The 16830-nt window shown below is 47.8% G+C and overlaps 11 non-coding genes across 11 annotated transcripts; all 11 read left to right on the forward strand.

Annotated features, from left to right (window-relative positions):
- Positions 1-922: 922 nt before the first annotated feature.
- Positions 923-1113, forward strand: LOC142689513 (U2 spliceosomal RNA). Its single transcript, XR_012858379.1, has one exon. It is a non-coding gene; the product is annotated as a U2 spliceosomal RNA (small nuclear RNA).
- Positions 1114-2385: 1272 nt separating this feature from the next.
- On the forward strand, positions 2386-2576 carry LOC142689514 (U2 spliceosomal RNA). The gene has a single exon (XR_012858380.1). It is a non-coding gene; the product is annotated as a U2 spliceosomal RNA (small nuclear RNA).
- Positions 2577-3856: 1280 nt separating this feature from the next.
- Positions 3857-4047, forward strand: LOC142689515 (U2 spliceosomal RNA). Its single transcript, XR_012858381.1, has one exon. It is a non-coding gene; the product is annotated as a U2 spliceosomal RNA (small nuclear RNA).
- A 1288-nt stretch (positions 4048-5335) lies between these two features.
- LOC142689516 (U2 spliceosomal RNA) lies at positions 5336-5526 on the forward strand. The gene has a single exon (XR_012858382.1). It is a non-coding gene; the product is annotated as a U2 spliceosomal RNA (small nuclear RNA).
- Positions 5527-6798: 1272 nt separating this feature from the next.
- Positions 6799-6989, forward strand: LOC142689517 (U2 spliceosomal RNA). Its single transcript, XR_012858383.1, has one exon. It is a non-coding gene; the product is annotated as a U2 spliceosomal RNA (small nuclear RNA).
- A 1280-nt stretch (positions 6990-8269) lies between these two features.
- On the forward strand, positions 8270-8460 carry LOC142689518 (U2 spliceosomal RNA). Its single transcript, XR_012858384.1, has one exon. It is a non-coding gene; the product is annotated as a U2 spliceosomal RNA (small nuclear RNA).
- A 1288-nt stretch (positions 8461-9748) lies between these two features.
- On the forward strand, positions 9749-9939 carry LOC142689520 (U2 spliceosomal RNA). The gene has a single exon (XR_012858386.1). It is a non-coding gene; the product is annotated as a U2 spliceosomal RNA (small nuclear RNA).
- Positions 9940-11215: 1276 nt separating this feature from the next.
- On the forward strand, positions 11216-11406 carry LOC142689521 (U2 spliceosomal RNA). The gene has a single exon (XR_012858387.1). It is a non-coding gene; the product is annotated as a U2 spliceosomal RNA (small nuclear RNA).
- Positions 11407-12698: 1292 nt separating this feature from the next.
- LOC142689523 (U2 spliceosomal RNA) lies at positions 12699-12889 on the forward strand. The gene has a single exon (XR_012858388.1). It is a non-coding gene; the product is annotated as a U2 spliceosomal RNA (small nuclear RNA).
- A 1304-nt stretch (positions 12890-14193) lies between these two features.
- On the forward strand, positions 14194-14384 carry LOC142689524 (U2 spliceosomal RNA). Its single transcript, XR_012858389.1, has one exon. It is a non-coding gene; the product is annotated as a U2 spliceosomal RNA (small nuclear RNA).
- Positions 14385-15684: 1300 nt separating this feature from the next.
- On the forward strand, positions 15685-15875 carry LOC142689525 (U2 spliceosomal RNA). Its single transcript, XR_012858390.1, has one exon. It is a non-coding gene; the product is annotated as a U2 spliceosomal RNA (small nuclear RNA).
- The last annotated feature ends 955 nt before the right edge of the window (positions 15876-16830 follow it).

Below are 16830 nucleotides of genomic sequence, written 5' to 3' on the forward strand. Positions count from 1 at the left end.
ATAGTGGAGTGGAGTAGGGGAACAGCAAACAGCCAATAAAGCAGCCCGCCCGCTCGCCTGCCCGCCACAATGGACCTACCTGTGTACACTAGATGGATGTGATGGAATGTACTGTCGTCCCTACATTTCAAGAAGAAGTAAGAATTGCAGTTGCAACAAAGCCTTGCTTGCCTACAAAGAGAGCAGCAATTTGGATTTGTTACTATGTTACCTAGAAGAATAACAAACTGTGCAAGGATGGAGGTTGTAGGAGCAAGGAGAAGTTGTCTGTAAAGTTGGTGGATGCCTATTTTCCATTTTGCAGTCCCTTGTCTCCCTCTTGTGGCCTCCTGGAGGCAACTAGCTGTGCAAAAAAAAGACAGCCTGGCGGCCGGCTGTTGCAGTGTTGCCCTCTCAGGCAACACTGAGTGACTGACTGAGCCTCACCGTCTTATATAAAGTTCAGACGGAACTTTGCACGTGTCATAGTGGAGCCCTCAGGATTCCAGAGCCAGCTTTCTGACATCATAATGGGGCCTCAGAGATAAAAGCCTGGGCCCAGGCAGTGTTGGTCAGTGCTGCTCAGCAGGCAGCACTGGACTGGACTGGATTACAGCTGATACAAGGTGTGAAGGAACAAGGGGTGGCTGTGGGCATGCACTTGCTGCCGCTGCCAGTGTTTATCTGCATGGCAGCAGGGCATTTGGGCGTTGCCAGGAAGGCGTTTTTATGTAGATTCCTCCTCTTTCAGCACTGCATTGTGGTGCAAGCAAAAGAAGCAAATCCTGTCTGGCTTCCTCTCCGGCCTTTATTCACCTCCCGTGTAGCTGTGAGTGTGTGAGCCTGCAGGGCCCCATGGAATTGCCTAGAAGTAGGCTGAATCGCTGCAAGGGCTGAACAGCAGTATCGGGCAGGCTCGGGCAACGCGCGGCCCGTTCGGGTTATCGCTTCTCGGCCTTTTGGCTAAGATCAAGTGTAGTATCTGTTCTTATCAGTTTAATATCTGATACGTCCCCTATCTGGGGACCATATATTAAATGGATTTTTAGAACAGGGAGATGGAAATAGAGCTTGCTCTGTCCACTCCACGCATTGACCTGGTATTGCAGTATTTCCAGGACCGGTGCACCCTTTCCTTATGTGTTGACTAAAAGCAGATTCCAAAAGTGTTTTTTGTCTTTGCTATTGTTTCTGTCTTTCTGAAGGGATCTCCCCTTTTAATCCCATTATTTCAACACCTGTTGGACAATGCATGAGTGATAATGAGCTCATTGATTAAATGCAATTAATGAATAGATTGCCACCTCTTGTTGTGTGTCGTCTGTGTTTCTGTGTTTCCGGCATTTCACATTGGAACACCTCATTCACCTTCCTTGTCTTCTCTCCGCCCTCCCTTTTAGGTAAGTTAAAGAGCTGCACCTGAGCCAGCCACTGATTGATTGATTGATTGATTGATTGATTGATTGATGCAGCACAACAGTCAAATAGTGGAGTGGAGTAGGGGAACAGCAAACAGCCAATAAAGCAGCCCGCCCGCTCGCCTGCCCGCCACAATGGACCTACCTGTGTACACTAGATGGATGTGATGGAATGTACTGTCGTCCCTACATTTCAAGAAGAAGTAAGAATTGCAGTTGCAACAAAGCCTTGCTTGCCTACAAAGAGAGCAGCAATTTGGATTTGTTACTATGTTACCTAGAAGAATAACAAACTGTGCAAGGATGGAGGTTGTAGGAGCAAGGAGAAGTTGTCTGTAAAGTTGGTGGATGCCTATTTTCCATTTTGCAGTCCCTTGTCTCCCTCTTGTGGCCTCCTGGAGGCAACTAGCTGTGCAAAAAAAAGACAGCCTGGCGGCCGGCTGTTGCAGTGTTGCCCTCTCAGGCAACACTGAGTGACTGACTGAGCCTCACCGTCTTATATAAAGTTCAGACGGAACTTTGCACGTGTCATAGTGGAGCCCTCAGGATTCCAGAGCCAGCTTTCTGACATCATAATGGGGCCTCAGAGATAAAAGCCTGGGCCCAGGCAGTGTTGGTCAGTGCTGCTCAGCAGGCAGCACTGGACTGGACTGGATTACAGCTGATACAAGGTGTGAAGGAACAAGGGGTGGCTGTGGGCATGCACTTGCTGCCGCTGCCAGTGTTTATCTGCATGGCAGCAGGGCATTTGGGCGTTGCCAGGAAGGCGTTTTTATGTAGATTCCTCCTCTTTCAGCACTGCATTGTGGTGCAAGCAAAAGAAGCAAATCCTGTCTGGCTTCCTCTCCGGCCTTTATTCACCTCCCGTGTAGCTGTGAGTGTGTGAGCCTGCAGGGCCCCATGGAATTGCCTAGAAGTAGGCTGAATCGCTGCAAGGGCTGAACAGCAGTATCGGGCAGGCTCGGGCAACGCGCGGCCCGTTCGGGTTATCGCTTCTCGGCCTTTTGGCTAAGATCAAGTGTAGTATCTGTTCTTATCAGTTTAATATCTGATACGTCCCCTATCTGGGGACCATATATTAAATGGATTTTTAGAACAGGGAGATGGAAATAGAGCTTGCTCTGTCCACTCCACGCATTGACCTGGTATTGCAGTATTTCCAGGACCGGTGCACCCTTTCCTTATGTGTTGACTAAAAGCAGATTCCAAAAGTGTTTTTTGTCTTTGCTATTGTTTCTGTCTTTCTGAAGGGATCTCCCCTTTTAATCCCATTATTTCAACACCTGTTGGACAATGCATGAGTGATAATGAGCTCATTGATTAAATGCAATTAATGAATAGATTGCCACCTCTTGTTGTGTGTCGTCTGTGTTTCTGTGTTTCCGGCATTTCACATTGGAACACCTCATTCACCTTCCTTGTCTTCTCTCCGCCCTCCCTTTTAGATAAGTTAAAGAGCTGCACCTGAGCCAGCCACTGATTGATTGATTGATTGATTGATTGATTGATTGATTGATTGATGCAGCACAACAGTCAAATAGTGGAGTGGAGTAGGGGAACAGCAAACAGCCAATAAAGCAGCCCGCCCGCTCGCCTGCCCGCCACAATGGACCTACCTGTGTACACTAGATGGATGTGATGGAATGTACTGTCGTCCCTACATTTCAAGAAGAAGTAAGAATTGCAGTTGCAACAAAGCCTTGCTTGCCTACAAAGAGAGCAGCAATTTGGATTTGTTACTATGTTACCTAGAAGAATAACAAACTGTGCAAGGATGGAGGTTGTAGGAGCAAGGAGAAGTTGTCTGTAAAGTTGGTGGATGCCTATTTTCCATTTTGCAGTCCCTTGTCTCCCTCTTGTGGCCTCCTGGAGGCAACTAGCTGTGCAAAAAAAAGACAGCCTGGCGGCCGGCTGTTGCAGTGTTGCCCTCTCAGGCAACACTGAGTGACTGACTGAGCCTCACCGTCTTATATAAAGTTCAGACGGAACTTTGCACGTGTCATAGTGGAGCCCTCAGGATTCCAGAGCCAGCTTTCTGACATCATAATGGGGCCTCAGAGATAAAAGCCTGGGCCCAGGCAGTGTTGGTCAGTGCTGCTCAGCAGGCAGCACTGGACTGGACTGGATTACAGCTGATACAAGGTGTGAAGGAACAAGGGGTGGCTGTGGGCATGCACTTGCTGCCGCTGCCAGTGTTTATCTGCATGGCAGCAGGGCATTTGGGCGTTGCCAGGAAGGCGTTTTTATGTAGATTCCTCCTCTTTCAGCACTGCATTGTGGTGCAAGCAAAAGAAGCAAATCCTGTCTGGCTTCCTCTCCGGCCTTTATTCACCTCCCGTGTAGCTGTGAGTGTGTGAGCCTGCAGGACCCCATGGAATTGCCTAGAAGTAGGCTGAATCGCTGCAAGGGCTGAACAGCAGTATCGGGCAGGCTCGGGCAACGCGCGGCCCGTTCGGGTTATCGCTTCTCGGCCTTTTGGCTAAGATCAAGTGTAGTATCTGTTCTTATCAGTTTAATATCTGATACGTCCCCTATCTGGGGACCATATATTAAATGGATTTTTAGAACAGGGAGATGGAAATAGAGCTTGCTCTGTCCACTCCACGCATTGACCTGGTATTGCAGTATTTCCAGGACCGGTGCACCCTTTCCTTATGTGTTGACTAAAAGCAGATTCCAAAAGTGTTTTTTGTCTTTGCTATTGTTTCTGTCTTTCTGAAGGGATCTCCCCTTTTAATCCCATTATTTCAACACCTGTTGGACAATGCATGAGTGATAATGAGCTCATTGATTAAATGCAATTAATGAATAGATTGCCACCTCTTGTTGTGTGTCGTCTGTGTTTCTGTGTTTCCGGCATTTCACATTGGAACACCTCATTCACCTTCCTTGTCTTCTCTCCGCCCTCCCTTTTAGGTAAGTTAAAGAGCTGCACCTGAGCCAGCCACTGATTGATTGATTGATTGATTGATTGATTGATTGATTGATTGATTGATTGATGCAGCACAACAGTCAAATAGTGGAGTGGAGTAGGGGAACAGCAAACAGCCAATAAAGCAGCCCGCCCGCTCGCCTGCCCGCCACAATGGACCTACCTGTGTACACTAGATGGATGTGATGGAATGTACTGTCGTCCCTACATTTCAAGAAGAAGTAAGAATTGCAGTTGCAACAAAGCCTTGCTTGCCTACAAAGAGAGCAGCAATTTGGATTTGTTACTATGTTACCTAGAAGAATAACAAACTGTGCAAGTATGGAGGTTGTAGGAGCAAGGAGAAGTTGTCTGTAAAGTTGGTGGATGCCTATTTTCCATTTTGCAGTCCCTTGTCTCCCTCTTGTGGCCTCCTGGAGGCAACTAGCTGTGCAAAAAAAAGACAGCCTGGCGGCCGGCTGTTGCAGTGTTGCCCTCTCAGGCAACACTGAGTGACTGACTGAGCCTCACCGTCTTATATAAAGTTCAGACGGAACTTTGCACGTGTCATAGTGGAGCCCTCAGGATTCCAGAGCCAGCTTTCTGACATCATAATGGGGCCTCAGAGATAAAAGCCTGGGCCCAGGCAGTGTTGGTCAGTGCTGCTCAGCAGGCAGCACTGGACTGGACTGGATTACAGCTGATACAAGGTGTGAAGGAACAAGGGGTGGCTGTGGGCATGCACTTGCTGCCGCTGCCAGTGTTTATCTGCATGGCAGCAGGGCATTTGGGCGTTGCCAGGAAGGCGTTTTTATGTAGATTCCTCCTCTTTCAGCACTGCATTGTGGTGCAAGCAAAAGAAGCAAATCCTGTCTGGCTTCCTCTCCGGCCTTTATTCACCTCCCGTGTAGCTGTGAGTGTGTGAGCCTGCAGGGCCCCATGGAATTGCCTAGAAGTAGGCTGAATCGCTGCAAGGGCTGAACAGCAGTATCGGGCAGGCTCGGGCAACGCGCGGCCCGTTCGGGTTATCGCTTCTCGGCCTTTTGGCTAAGATCAAGTGTAGTATCTGTTCTTATCAGTTTAATATCTGATACGTCCCCTATCTGGGGACCATATATTAAATGGATTTTTAGAACAGGGAGATGGAAATAGAGCTTGCTCTGTCCACTCCACGCATTGACCTGGTATTGCAGTATTTCCAGGACCGGTGCACCCTTTCCTTATGTGTTGACTAAAAGCAGATTCCAAAAGTGTTTTTTGTCTTTGCTATTGTTTCTGTCTTTCTGAAGGGATCTCCCCTTTTAATCCCATTATTTCAACACCTGTTGGACAATGCATGAGTGATAATGAGCTCATTGATTAAATGCAATTAATGAATAGATTGCCACCTCTTGTTGTGTGTCGTCTGTGTTTCTGTGTTTCCGGCATTTCACATTGGAACACCTCATTCACCTTCCTTGTCTTCTCTCCGCCCTCCCTTTTAGGTAAGTTAAAGAGCTGCACCTGAGCCAGCCACTGATTGATTGATTGATTGATTGATTGATTGATTGATGCAGCACAACAGTCAAATAGTGGAGTGGAGTAGGGGAACAGCAAACAGCCAATAAAGCAGCCCGCCCGCTCGCCTGCCCGCCACAATGGACCTACCTGTGTACACTAGATGGATGTGATGGAATGTACTGTCGTCCCTACATTTCAAGAAGAAGTAAGAATTGCAGTTGCAACAAAGCCTTGCTTGCCTACAAAGAGAGCAGCAATTTGGATTTGTTACTATGTTACCTAGAAGAATAACAAACTGTGCAAGGATGGAGGTTGTAGGAGCAAGGAGAAGTTGTCTGTAAAGTTGGTGGATGCCTATTTTCCATTTTGCAGTCCCTTGTCTCCCTCTTGTGGCCTCCTGGAGGCAACTAGCTGTGCAAAAAAAAGACAGCCTGGCGGCCGGCTGTTGCAGTGTTGCCCTCTCAGGCAACACTGAGTGACTGACTGAGCCTCACCGTCTTATATAAAGTTCAGACGGAACTTTGCACGTGTCATAGTGGAGCCCTCAGGATTCCAGAGCCAGCTTTCTGACATCATAATGGGGCCTCAGAGATAAAAGCCTGGGCCCAGGCAGTGTTGGTCAGTGCTGCTCAGCAGGCAGCACTGGACTGGACTGGATTACAGCTGATACAAGGTGTGAAGGAACAAGGGGTGGCTGTGGGCATGCACTTGCTGCCGCTGCCAGTGTTTATCTGCATGGCAGCAGGGCATTTGGGCGTTGCCAGGAAGGCGTTTTTATGTAGATTCCTCCTCTTTCAGCACTGCATTGTGGTGCAAGCAAAAGAAGCAAATCCTGTCTGGCTTCCTCTCCGGCCTTTATTCACCTCCCGTGTAGCTGTGAGTGTGTGAGCCTGCAGGGCCCCATGGAATTGCCTAGAAGTAGGCTGAATCGCTGCAAGGGCTGAACAGCAGTATCGGGCAGGCTCGGGCAACGCGCGGCCCGTTCGGGTTATCGCTTCTCGGCCTTTTGGCTAAGATCAAGTGTAGTATCTGTTCTTATCAGTTTAATATCTGATACGTCCCCTATCTGGGGACCATATATTAAATGGATTTTTAGAACAGGGAGATGGAAATAGAGCTTGCTCTGTCCACTCCACGCATTGACCTGGTATTGCAGTATTTCCAGGACCGGTGCACCCTTTCCTTATGTGTTGACTAAAAGCAGATTCCAAAAGTGTTTTTTGTCTTTGCTATTGTTTCTGTCTTTCTGAAGGGATCTCCCCTTTTAATCCCATTATTTCAACACCTGTTGGACAATGCATGAGTGATAATGAGCTCATTGATTAAATGCAATTAATGAATAGATTGCCACCTCTTGTTGTGTGTCGTCTGTGTTTCTGTGTTTCCGGCATTTCACATTGGAACACCTCATTCACCTTCCTTGTCTTCTCTCCGCCCTCCCTTTTAGATAAGTTAAAGAGCTGCACCTGAGCCAGCCACTGATTGATTGATTGATTGATTGATTGATTGATTGATTGATTGATTGATTGATTGATTGATTGATGCAGCACAACAGTCAAATAGTGGAGTGGAGTAGGGGAACAGCAAACAGCCAATAAAGCAGCCCGCCCGCTCGCCTGCCCGCCACAATGGACCTACCTGTGTACACTAGATGGATGTGATGGAATGTACTGTCGTCCCTACATTTCAAGAAGAAGTAAGAATTGCAGTTGCAACAAAGCCTTGCTTGCCTACAAAGAGAGCAGCAATTTGGATTTGTTACTATGTTACCTAGAAGAATAACAAACTGTGCAAGGATGGAGGTTGTAGGAGCAAGGAGAAGTTGTCTGTAAAGTTGGTGGATGCCTATTTTCCATTTTGCAGTCCTCCTGGAGGCAACTAGCTGTGCAAAAAAAAGACAGCCTGGCGGCCGGCTGTTGCAGTGTTGCCCTCTCAGGCAACACTGAGTGACTGACTGAGCCTCACCGTCTTATATAAAGTTCAGACGGAACTTTGCACGTGTCATAGTGGAGCCCTCAGGATTCCAGAGCCAGCTTTCTGACATCATAATGGGGCCTCAGAGATAAAAGCCTGGGCCCAGGCAGTGTTGGTCAGTGCTGCTCAGCAGGCAGCACTGGACTGGACTGGATTACAGCTGATACAAGGTGTGAAGGAACAAGGGGTGGCTGTGGGCATGCACTTGCTGCCGCTGCCAGTGTTTATCTGCATGGCAGCAGGGCATTTGGGCGTTGCCAGGAAGGCGTTTTTATGTAGATTCCTCCTCTTTCAGCACTGCATTGTGGTGCAAGCAAAAGAAGCAAATCCTGTCTGGCTTCCTCTCCGGCCTTTATTCACCTCCCGTGTAGCTGTGAGTGTGTGAGCCTGCAGGACCCCATGGAATTGCCTAGAAGTAGGCTGAATCGCTGCAAGGGCTGAACAGCAGTATCGGGCAGGCTCGGGCAACGCGCGGCCCGTTCGGGTTATCGCTTCTCGGCCTTTTGGCTAAGATCAAGTGTAGTATCTGTTCTTATCAGTTTAATATCTGATACGTCCCCTATCTGGGGACCATATATTAAATGGATTTTTAGAACAGGGAGATGGAAATAGAGCTTGCTCTGTCCACTCCACGCATTGACCTGGTATTGCAGTATTTCCAGGACCGGTGCACCCTTTCCTTATGTGTTGACTAAAAGCAGATTCCAAAAGTGTTTTTTGTCTTTGCTATTGTTTCTGTCTTTCTGAAGGGATCTCCCCTTTTAATCCCATTATTTCAACACCTGTTGGACAATGCATGAGTGATAATGAGCTCATTGATTAAATGCAATTAATGAATAGATTGCCACCTCTTGTTGTGTGTCGTCTGTGTTTCTGTGTTTCCGGCATTTCACATTGGAACACCTCATTCACCTTCCTTGTCTTCTCTCCGCCCTCCCTTTTAGGTAAGTTAAAGAGCTGCACCTGAGCCAGCCACTGATTGATTGATTGATTGATTGATTGATTGATTGATTGATTGATTGATTGATGCAGCACAACAGTCAAATAGTGGAGTGGAGTAGGGGAACAGCAAACAGCCAATAAAGCAGCCCGCCCGCTCGCCTGCCCGCCACAATGGACCTACCTGTGTACACTAGATGGATGTGATGGAATGTACTGTCGTCCCTACATTTCAAGAAGAAGTAAGAATTGCAGTTGCAACAAAGCCTTGCTTGCCTACAAAGAGAGCAGCAATTTGGATTTGTTACTATGTTACCTAGAAGAATAACAAACTGTGCAAGTATGGAGGTTGTAGGAGCAAGGAGAAGTTGTCTGTAAAGTTGGTGGATGCCTATTTTCCATTTTGCAGTCCCTTGTCTCCCTCTTGTGGCCTCCTGGAGGCAACTAGCTGTGCAAAAAAAAGACAGCCTGGCGGCCGGCTGTTGCAGTGTTGCCCTCTCAGGCAACACTGAGTGACTGACTGAGCCTCACCGTCTTATATAAAGTTCAGACGGAACTTTGCACGTGTCATAGTGGAGCCCTCAGGATTCCAGAGCCAGCTTTCTGACATCATAATGGGGCCTCAGAGATAAAAGCCTGGGCCCAGGCAGTGTTGGTCAGTGCTGCTCAGCAGGCAGCACTGGACTGGACTGGATTACAGCTGATACAAGGTGTGAAGGAACAAGGGGTGGCTGTGGGCATGCACTTGCTGCCGCTGCCAGTGTTTATCTGCATGGCAGCAGGGCATTTGGGCGTTGCCAGGAAGGCGTTTTTATGTAGATTCCTCCTCTTTCAGCACTGCATTGTGGTGCAAGCAAAAGAAGCAAATCCTGTCTGGCTTCCTCTCCGGCCTTTATTCACCTCCCGTGTAGCTGTGAGTGTGTGAGCCTGCAGGGCCCCATGGAATTGCCTAGAAGTAGGCTGAATCGCTGCAAGGGCTGAACAGCAGTATCGGGCAGGCTCGGGCAACGCGCGGCCCGTTCGGGTTATCGCTTCTCGGCCTTTTGGCTAAGATCAAGTGTAGTATCTGTTCTTATCAGTTTAATATCTGATACGTCCCCTATCTGGGGACCATATATTAAATGGATTTTTAGAACAGGGAGATGGAAATAGAGCTTGCTCTGTCCACTCCACGCATTGACCTGGTATTGCAGTATTTCCAGGACCGGTGCACCCTTTCCTTATGTGTTGACTAAAAGCAGATTCCAAAAGTGTTTTTTGTCTTTGCTATTGTTTCTGTCTTTCTGAAGGGATCTCCCCTTTTAATCCCATTATTTCAACACCTGTTGGACAATGCATGAGTGATAATGAGCTCATTGATTAAATGCAATTAATGAATAGATTGCCACCTCTTGTTGTGTGTCGTCTGTGTTTCTGTGTTTCCGGCATTTCACATTGGAACACCTCATTCACCTTCCTTGTCTTCTCTCCGCCCTCCCTTTTAGGTAAGTTAAAGAGCTGCACCTGAGCCAGCCACTGATTGATTGATTGATTGATTGATTGATTGATTGATTGATGCAGCACAACAGTCAAATAGTGGAGTGGAGTAGGGGAACAGCAAACAGCCAATAAAGCAGCCCGCCCGCTCGCCTGCCCGCCACAATGGACCTACCTGTGTACACTAGATGGATGTGATGGAATGTACTGTCGTCCCTACATTTCAAGAAGAAGTAAGAATTGCAGTTGCAACAAAGCCTTGCTTGCCTACAAAGAGAGCAGCAATTTGGATTTGTTACTATGTTACCTAGAAGAATAACAAACTGTGCAAGGATGGAGGTTGTAGGAGCAAGGAGAAGTTGTCTGTAAAGTTGGTGGATGCCTATTTTCCATTTTGCAGTCCCTTGTCTCCCTCTTGTGGCCTCCTGGAGGCAACTAGCTGTGCAAAAAAAAGACAGCCTGGCGGCCGGCTGTTGCAGTGTTGCCCTCTCAGGCAACACTGAGTGACTGACTGAGCCTCACCGTCTTATATAAAGTTCAGACGGAACTTTGCACGTGTCATAGTGGAGCCCTCAGGATTCCAGAGCCAGCTTTCTGACATCATAATGGGGCCTCAGAGATAAAAGCCTGGGCCCAGGCAGTGTTGGTCAGTGCTGCTCAGCAGGCAGCACTGGACTGGACTGGATTACAGCTGATACAAGGTGTGAAGGAACAAGGGGTGGCTGTGGGCATGCACTTGCTGCCGCTGCCAGTGTTTATCTGCATGGCAGCAGGGCATTTGGGCGTTGCCAGGAAGGCGTTTTTATGTAGATCCCTCCTCTTTCAGCACTGCATTGTGGTGCAAGCAAAAGAAGCAAATCCTGTCTGGCTTCCTCTCCGGCCTTTATTCACCTCCCGTGTAGCTGTGAGTGTGTGAGCCTGCAGGGCCCCATGGAATTGCCTAGAAGTAGGCTGAATCGCTGCAAGGGCTGAACAGCAGTATCGGGCAGGCTCGGGCAACGCGCGGCCCGTTCGGGTTATCGCTTCTCGGCCTTTTGGCTAAGATCAAGTGTAGTATCTGTTCTTATCAGTTTAATATCTGATACGTCCCCTATCTGGGGACCATATATTAAATGGATTTTTAGAACAGGGAGATGGAAATAGAGCTTGCTCTGTCCACTCCACGCATTGACCTGGTATTGCAGTATTTCCAGGACCGGTGCACCCTTTCCTTATGTGTTGACTAAAAGCAGATTCCAAAAGTGTTTTTTGTCTTTGCTATTGTTTCTGTCTTTCTGAAGGGATCTCCCCTTTTAATCCCATTATTTCAACACCTGTTGGACAATGCATGAGTGATAATGAGCTCATTGATTAAATGCAATTAATGAATAGATTGCCACCTCTTGTTGTGTGTCGTCTGTGTTTCTGTGTTTCCGGCATTTCACATTGGAACACCTCATTCACCTTCCTTGTCTTCTCTCCGCCCTCCCTTTTAGATAAGTTAAAGAGCTGCACCTGAGCCAGCCACTGATTGATTGATTGATTGATTGATTGATTGATTGATTGATTGATTGATTGATTGATGCAGCACAACAGTCAAATAGTGGAGTGGAGTAGGGGAACAGCAAACAGCCAATAAAGCAGCCCGCCCGCTCGCCTGCCCGCCACAATGGACCTACCTGTGTACACTAGATGGATGTGATGGAATGTACTGTCGTCCCTACATTTCAAGAAGAAGTAAGAATTGCAGTTGCAACAAAGCCTTGCTTGCCTACAAAGAGAGCAGCAATTTGGATTTGTTACTATGTTACCTAGAAGAATAACAAACTGTGCAAGGATGGAGGTTGTAGGAGCAAGGAGAAGTTGTCTGTAAAGTTGGTGGATGCCTATTTTCCATTTTGCAGTCCCTTGTCTCCCTCTTGTGGCCTCCTGGAGGCAACTAGCTGTGCAAAAAAAAGACAGCCTGGCGGCCGGCTGTTGCAGTGTTGCCCTCTCAGGCAACACTGAGTGACTGACTGAGCCTCACCGTGTTATATAAAGTTCAGACGGAACTTTGCACGTGTCATAGTGGAGCCCTCAGGATTCCAGAGCCAGCTTTCTGACATCATAATGGGGCCTCAGAGATAAAAGCCTGGGCCCAGGCAGTGTTGGTCAGTGCTGCTCAGCAGGCAGCACTGGACTGGACTGGATTACAGCTGATACAAGGTGTGAAGGAACAAGGGGTGGCTGTGGGCATGCACTTGCTGCCGCTGCCAGTGTTTATCTGCATGGCAGCAGGGCATTTGGGCGTTGCCAGGAAGGCGTTTTTATGTAGATTCCTCCTCTTTCAGCACTGCATTGTGGTGCAAGCAAAAGAAGCAAATCCTGTCTGGCTTCCTCTCCGGCCTTTATTCACCTCCCGTGTAGCTGTGAGTGTGTGAGCCTGCAGGACCCCATGGAATTGCCTAGAAGTAGGCTGAATCGCTGCAAGGGCTGAACAGCAGTATCGGGCAGGCTCGGGCAACGCGCGGCCCGTTCGGGTTATCGCTTCTCGGCCTTTTGGCTAAGATCAAGTGTAGTATCTGTTCTTATCAGTTTAATATCTGATACGTCCCCTATCTGGGGACCATATATTAAATGGATTTTTAGAACAGGGAGATGGAAATAGAGCTTGCTCTGTCCACTCCACGCATTGACCTGGTATTGCAGTATTTCCAGGACCGGTGCACCCTTTCCTTATGTGTTGACTAAAAGCAGATTCCAAAAGTGTTTTTTGTCTTTGCTATTGTTTCTGTCTTTCTGAAGGGATCTCCCCTTTTAATCCCATTATTTCAACACCTGTTGGACAATGCATGAGTGATAATGAGCTCATTGATTAAATGCAATTAATGAATAGATTGCCACCTCTTGTTGTGTGTCGTCTGTGTTTCTGTGTTTCCGGCATTTCACATTGGAACACCTCATTCACCTTCCTTGTCTTCTCTCCGCCCTCCCTTTTAGGTAAGTTAAAGAGCTGCACCTGAGCCAGCCACTGATTGATTGATTGATTGATTGATTGATTGATTGATTGATTGATTGATTGATTGATTGATTGATTGATGCAGCACAACAGTCAAATAGTGGAGTGGAGTAGGGGAACAGCAAACAGCCAATAAAGCAGCCCGCCCGCTCGCCTGCCCGCCACAATGGACCTACCTGTGTACACTAGATGGATGTGATGGAATGTACTGTCGTCCCTACATTTCAAGAAGAAGTAAGAATTGCAGTTGCAACAAAGCCTTGCTTGCCTACAAAGAGAGCAGCAATTTGGATTTGTTACTATGTTACCTAGAAGAATAACAAACTGTGCAAGTATGGAGGTTGTAGGAGCAAGGAGAAGTTGTCTGTAAAGTTGGTGGATGCCTATTTTCCATTTTGCAGTCCCTTGTCTCCCTCTTGTGGCCTCCTGGAGGCAACTAGCTGTGCAAAAAAAAGACAGCCTGGCGGCCGGCTGTTGCAGTGTTGCCCTCTCAGGCAACACTGAGTGACTGACTGAGCCTCACCGTCTTATATAAAGTTCAGACGGAACTTTGCACGTGTCATAGTGGAGCCCTCAGGATTCCAGAGCCAGCTTTCTGACATCATAATGGGGCCTCAGAGATAAAAGCCTGGGCCCAGGCAGTGTTGGTCAGTGCTGCTCAGCAGGCAGCACTGGACTGGACTGGATTACAGCTGATACAAGGTGTGAAGGAACAAGGGGTGGCTGTGGGCATGCACTTGCTGCCGCTGCCAGTGTTTATCTGCATGGCAGCAGGGCATTTGGGCGTTGCCAGGAAGGCGTTTTTATGTAGATTCCTCCTCTTTCAGCACTGCATTGTGGTGCAAGCAAAAGAAGCAAATCCTGTCTGGCTTCCTCTCCGGCCTTTATTCACCTCCCGTGTAGCTGTGAGTGTGTGAGCCTGCAGGGCCCCATGGAATTGCCTAGAAGTAGGCTGAATCGCTGCAAGGGCTGAACAGCAGTATCGGGCAGGCTCGGGCAACGCGCGGCCCGTTCGGGTTATCGCTTCTCGGCCTTTTGGCTAAGATCAAGTGTAGTATCTGTTCTTATCAGTTTAATATCTGATACGTCCCCTATCTGGGGACCATATATTAAATGGATTTTTAGAACAGGGAGATGGAAATAGAGCTTGCTCTGTCCACTCCACGCATTGACCTGGTATTGCAGTATTTCCAGGACCGGTGCACCCTTTCCTTATGTGTTGACTAAAAGCAGATTCCAAAAGTGTTTTTTGTCTTTGCTATTGTTTCTGTCTTTCTGAAGGGATCTCCCCTTTTAATCCCATTATTTCAACACCTGTTGGACAATGCATGAGTGATAATGAGCTCATTGATTAAATGCAATTAATGAATAGATTGCCACCTCTTGTTGTGTGTCGTCTGTGTTTCTGTGTTTCCGGCATTTCACATTGGAACACCTCATTCACCTTCCTTGTCTTCTCTCCGCCCTCCCTTTTAGGTAAGTTAAAGAGCTGCACCTGAGCCAGCCACTTGATTGATTGATTGATTGATTGATTGATTGATTGATTGATTGATTGATTGATTGATGCAGCACAACAGTCAAATAGTGGAGTGGAGTAGGGGAACAGCAAACAGCCAATAAAGCAGCCCGCCCGCTCGCCTGCCCGCCACAATGGACCTACCTGTGTACACTAGATGGATGTGATGGAATGTACTGTCGTCCCTACATTTCAAGAAGAAGTAAGAATTGCAGTTGCAACAAAGCCTTGCTTGCCTACAAAGAGAGCAGCAATTTGGATTTGTTACTATGTTACCTAGAAGAATAACAAACTGTGCAAGGATGGAGGTTGTAGGAGCAAGGAGAAGTTGTCTGTAAAGTTGGTGGATGCCTATTTTCCATTTTGCAGTCCCTTGTCTCCCTCTTGTGCCCTCCTGGAGGCAACTAGCTGTGCAAAAAAAAGACAGCCTGGCGGCCGGCTGTTGCAGTGTTGCCCTCTCAGGCAACACTGAGTGACTGACTGAGCCTCACCGTCTTATATAATGTTCAGACGGAACTTTGCACGTGTCATAGTGGAGCCCTCAGGATTCCAGAGCCAGCTTTCTGACATCATAATGGGGCCTCAGAGATAAAAGCCTGGGCCCAGGCAGTGTTGGTCAGTGCTGCTCAGCAGGCAGCACTGGACTGGACTGGATTACAGCTGATACAAGGTGTGAAGGAACAAGGGGTGGCTGTGGGCATGCACTTGCTGCCGCTGCCAGTGTTTATCTGCATGGCAGCAGGGCATTTGGGCGTTGCCAGGAAGGCGTTTTTATGTAGATTCCTCCTCTTTCAGCACTGCATTGTGGTGCAAGCAAAAGAAGCAAATCCTGTCTGGCTTCCTCTCCGGCCTTTGGCCTTTATTCACCTCCCGTGTAGCTGTGAGTGTGTGAGCCTGCAGGGCCCCATGGAATTGCCTAGAAGTAGGCTGAATCGCTGCAAGGGCTGAACAGCAGTATCGGGCAGGCTCGGGCAACGCGCGGCCCGTTCGGGTTATCGCTTCTCGGCCTTTTGGCTAAGATCAAGTGTAGTATCTGTTCTTATCAGTTTAATATCTGATACGTCCCCTATCTGGGGACCATATATTAAATGGATTTTTAGAACAGGGAGATGGAAATAGAGCTTGCTCTGTCCACTCCACGCATTGACCTGGTATTGCAGTATTTCCAGGACCGGTGCACCCTTTCCTTATGTGTTGACTAAAAGCAGATTCCAAAAGTGTTTTTTGTCTTTGCTATTGTTTCTGTCTTTCTGAAGGGATCTCCCCTTTTAATCCCATTATTTCAACACCTGTTGGACAATGCATGAGTGATAATGAGCTCATTGATTAAATGCAATTAATGAATAGATTGCCACCTCTTGTTGTGTGTCGTCTGTGTTTCTGTGTTTCCGGCATTTCACATTGGAACACCTCATTCACCTTCCTTGTCTTCTCTCCGCCCTCCCTTTTAGGTAAGTTAAAGAGCTGCACCTGAGCCAGCCACTGATTGATTGATTGATTGATTGATTGATTGATTGATTGATTGATTGATTGATTGATTGATGCAGCACAACAGTCAAATAGTGGAGTGGAGTAGGGGAACAGCAAACAGCCAATAAAGCAGCCCGCCCGCTCGCCTGCCCGCCACAATGGACCTACCTGTGTACACTAGATGGATGTGATGGAATGTACTGTCGTCCCTACATTTCAAGAAGAAGTAAGAATTGCAGTTGCAACAAAGCCTTGCTTGCCTACAAAGAGAGCAGCAATTTGGATTTGTTACTATGTTACCTAGAAGAATAACAAACTGTGCAAGGATGGAGGTTGTAGGAGCAAGGAGAAGTTGTCTGTAAAGTTGGTGGATGCCTATTTTCCATTTTGCAGTCCCTTGTCTCCCTCTTGTGGCCTCCTGGAGGCAACTAGCTGTGCAAAAAAAAGACAGCCTGGCGGCCGGCTGTTGCAGTGTTGCCCTCTCAGGCAACACTGAGTGACTGACTGAGCCTCACCGTCTTATATAAAGTTCAGACGGAACTTTGCACGTGTCATAGTGGAGCCCTCAGGATTCCAGAGCCAGCTTTCTGACATCATAATGGGGCCTCAGAGATAAAAGCCTGGGCCCAGGCAGTGTTGGTCAGTGCTGCTCAGCAGGCAGCACTGGACT

Source organism: Rhinoderma darwinii (assembly GCF_050947455.1).
Source record: "Rhinoderma darwinii isolate aRhiDar2 chromosome 5 unlocalized genomic scaffold, aRhiDar2.hap1 SUPER_5_unloc_31, whole genome shotgun sequence".
Lineage (NCBI taxonomy): Eukaryota > Metazoa > Chordata > Amphibia > Anura > Rhinodermatidae > Rhinoderma > Rhinoderma darwinii.